Genomic DNA, 4,330 nt, shown 5'->3' with positions numbered 1-4,330 from the left:
TGGAGAGCTCAGTCCAAAGTCCTAGCCAATCTCCATCCCTGCACCAACATCATCTTTAAAACGTGTTGCCTGGCCACAAGGTTATTTCTATTTCTGGGATCCTTTCCTTCACTACAAAACTTCAAAAGCGCTGTGTTAGCCACCCACCACTTTGGGGATGCCCTGAGGATTTGAAAAATGCTATATAAATAGAAGTCTTCCTTAAACCACAACATTTCAAGCTTAAACAAGTGTCAGGAAAATTAGCTTCATACAATGGGCAAACATGATTCAACAACAACAACAATGTGCATTTAGAAAGCAACTCTCACGCAGTCAGATATCCCCAGATGTTTCACAGGATAGAATCAGTCAAAAGAAATTGGCACTGAGCCTAACAAAGTGGCCAATAGAACAGTGATAAAAGTCCTGGTCAAAGGAGTTGGGGATTTTAAGCAGAACCTTTGAGGAGGAGAGACAACTGGGCAGGTTAAAAGAGGGAATTCTGGGACTTAGGTATCAGCCAATTGAAGGCAGCACCGCCATTGGCCAGACGCTGGTTGTGGGGGGTGGGGGAGGCAATCAAAACTGGATATGAGCAAGAGGCCAGAATTGACAGAGCAGGGGTTTTGAAAGCTGGAGGGTGGGGAGAGGTCACAGTAACAGGAAGAAGTGGCACACATATGGGATTTGAAAACAATGCTTCCTTTCTAAACAAAAATGTAAATTGATGAGTTGCCAGTGTAGGCGCTAGTGAATTGCAGGGGTGATAGTCGAACAGGATATATGATACGAGGTAAGACACAGGCAGCCAAGTGTTGAACATGCTCATGTTCTTCAGAACATGGGAAGGAAGTAGACCAGGATAGCATTAGTTGCGCAGGCTACAGGTAACAAATATGTGGATGGAGCCAGTAATTGGCTTAACTAAATATAGGGTCAGAGGTACAGGAGGAGGACACCCATCCTGTTCTACCATTCATTGAAATTGTAGCTGACCTGCACCCCCAGCAATCCCCAAACTCCATTTCAAAACAGAAAGTGCTGGACAAACTCAACAGGTCTGGCAGCATTTATAGAGAGAAAGAAGCAGAGTTAACGGTTGGAGGGCAGTCTGACTCCACTTCTGCACAAAACTCACATCAGACTTGAAACATTAACTTATTAAATGTTGGTGGTAATATCACTGGGGTTAGTCGTCCAGAACTCCAGGCTAATGTTCTGGGATCATTGGTTCAAATCCAACCATGGCCGATGGTGTAATGTCCACCATATAACCAATCAATTGTGGTTAAAAACCCATCTGGTTCACTCATGTCTTTGAGGGGAAGAAATCTGCTTTCTTTATCTTGTGACTCCACACCCACAGTCATGTGGTTGACTCTTAACTGCTCTCTGAAATGGTCTATCACTGCACAACCATCCTTACCTGTTCTGGCCTATATGTGACTCCAGACTCTTAACCACCCCCTGGGCAATTAGGGATGGGTAATAAAATGCTGGTCTGGTCAGTGATGCCCACATCCCAGGAACTTTTTTTTAATGCAATTGTCTCTTTACTGCAGTGTAAATAAGGAGAGAGTAACATGTTGATATTAATCCAATTACAGAGGCTCTGTCAAGAACCAATTGGCAACCTGTTGACAGGGGCAGGGAAGCTACAATCGAGATCAAGGACTTAATCCAGAGGTCACTTCACAGGCAGCTGATGGAACTATGATCTGAAAGGATTAACCCTAATGCCAAGGCTTGCTTCCTGAGCATTGCAGCCTTTGCTTTTTGTCGTGAAAATCAAAATCAGTTCGATTTTAATTAATATGGAAAAGCATCTACAAATTTCCACCATGAAAGCTGATTCCGTCTCTGATAAAATCTCATTTAACCCTAAGCGCGGGCTGATTTGTGTTTGCTTTTGTTTGTGTGTGACAAACTACCATCTGGCTTTGAAATAATTTCTTGTTTCGAAATATGACAGACTTCACTCCATAAATCCACCTCAAAGCCTTGCTTTGGGGTTTACATGCATCAGGTTACAACACATTAGCCTTCTGGTTTGGTTTGTTTTTACAGCATGGTGAGACCGATAGTTCCACTAAAGACAGAGAGAGAGAGGGAGAGAGAGAGAGAGACAGAGATAGAGAGAGAATTATAGGTGCTCTGAAATCCCATTTCATGATAAGGCAATAGAACTGTGCTGTTTCTTTCTGTCACCACCTCATGGTGGGGAGACGCCTATTTCTAAATGGATCTCTCCCCTCTCTGCCAGAACAATTTTCATAAAAATGTAAAAATCCACCAAGGACTCAATCTAAAAATTCGCCTCTTTGGTTGCCATTGACCCTAAAATTTCCCAAATCTCATGCATCTTGAAACCCCACTATAGAATATCTAAGTATCATTGAATCCAAGTGCTGGTGCTGCCACCTCGTGGAAGACTCGTGCCCCTTCAAAGCTCAAATAAAACTATGACAACACATTTTTTTTAAAAAATCCGGAGACTTGTTAAATATGGGAAATCCTTTAATTATACAAGGACCTCGAAAGCTGCTCCACTTTTGTCCTCTGTCTCCCTGTCTGTCTCTCCCTGCCTTGCACACTTGTTAGCAATCCTTCATCATCAGAAACCCAAATAGTCTGGAAAAGCAGCGAGCTCCTGCAAGGTTCTGAAATATTAGCCCTCCCCCAGAAGCTGGGAAATTGACATTACTCGCTACCACGATATTAACGTTATGACAAAAATAAGAGTTTCACGTTAAAAAAAAAAGAACTTCTCTTAAACAGAGAACCCGAACCGGATTGGTTTGCTAGGAGATTACATTTTTGATTTTCCTGGGCTTTTAATCTAATTTGTCCCGGAAACCGAGTGGGGTTCCCAGACTATCAATTCCATTGATGTTTTGAATCCAAGATCCAGGTGTTCTACTGGAGATTTCTCCCTTCCTCCAATCAGCCCGTAGCTTCAATCTCCTTTCCAAAATATTGTGCTTGCTGCCAGCGGCCATCAGTCACTGAAGTTGGGACAGATCCCCTACAATTGCCATCCTATTATTTATTTTAAAAGGAAGATAGAGATTTCCTTTCCTTAGCAAGGTGGAACCCCACCAACCCCCCTCCCCCCAACACACACCTCAATGTTTCATCTCGAAACCGCTTCTCTTCGGTGAGGACAATGTTCATTTATCATTTTGTGCCAGAGTGTCGCAGTGTGTGGAGGGCAGAGTTACAAATTGTACAGATTTGAAGCATTTAAGAGGGGTGATGGGGGGGGGGGTGTTTGTGGAAGGGAGGGTGGGGGGACGAGAGGGAGTCAGAGAGAAAAAGGGAGATGGAGAGTCAGGGAGAGACAGAGGAACAGAGAGAGGGAGAAGGGCTCAGGTATGGACATTCCGAGATACAGAAAGTGAATCCGATACAAAGAAACAGTGAGCCAGGGATGGAGAAAGCGAGTGAGACAGAGACACACAGAATCAGAATGGGACCAAAGTCAGATAAAGAGAATTTTTTTGAGAAAAAAAAGCCTGGGATATCGGGAGAAGGCAGATGGAGACGAGAGGGAAAGACACGGCGAGACAGATAGAGCCGGGATATAGATGGGAACATGCGGGGAGAGGCAGAGAGTCTGCGAGAGGACGACAGACGGATCTACACATGGAGACCAGGAGCTGTGGCCCACCGAGTGTGTGTGTGTGTGTGTGAGCGGCAACTGCCATAAGCAAATATCCTGCACAGACTGTCATCCAGTGTATACAGGCTCTTTCTCCCTCCTCGGGAAAGCAAGGCTGTTAGATTTCCACTTTACAGAGGCGGCTCAAACCGGGAGAAAAGATAAAATCCTAACACCCAGGAAAAGAAAACCTGTCCCAAATCATAGATAGTTGCTCCGTAAATCCATCCTGCAACATATCCAGAAGGTCAAATCCACAATAATGAAAGCATTGCAACCACATCAGTGAAAAGCACCAACTAATGTCCTCCCTCCCTCTATCCAGTATTTTAACAAATATATCCTCAACAGACACTTCACACACATATACACAAAATCACATCCTCACACTCATATACACAGACATATACTCAAAAACTTAGATATACACACATCAGCACACATATACACACAAGAACATACTCATTTTTTCCATTATACACGGACACACATATACAGACACACATAAACTAATTCACACACATATACAGACAGACATGTACAGACACACACATTTACAGATACACACATACAGACACGCATGTACAGACACACACATGTACAGACACACACACATATACAAACACAGACATGTACAGTCACACACACATATACAGACACAGACATGTACAGACACACACACATATA

At 43.5% G+C, this 4,330-nt stretch overlaps 1 protein-coding gene across 1 annotated transcript in view; it reads right to left on the bottom strand.

The window, feature by feature from the left end:
- nlgn4xa (neuroligin 4 X-linked a) overlaps positions 1 to 4,330 on the bottom strand; it is a 263,708-nt gene that overhangs the window by 258,764 nt on the left and 614 nt on the right. The gene's annotated exons all lie outside the window — the stretch shown is intronic.

The sequence above is a fragment of the Rhincodon typus genome, chromosome 6 (assembly GCF_021869965.1).
Source record: "Rhincodon typus isolate 14 chromosome 6, sRhiTyp1.1, whole genome shotgun sequence".
Classification (NCBI taxonomy): domain Eukaryota; kingdom Metazoa; phylum Chordata; class Chondrichthyes; order Orectolobiformes; family Rhincodontidae; genus Rhincodon; species Rhincodon typus.
Note: the sequence above shows the minus strand (reverse complement) of the source record. Positions and strands in the feature narration are given on the sequence as shown.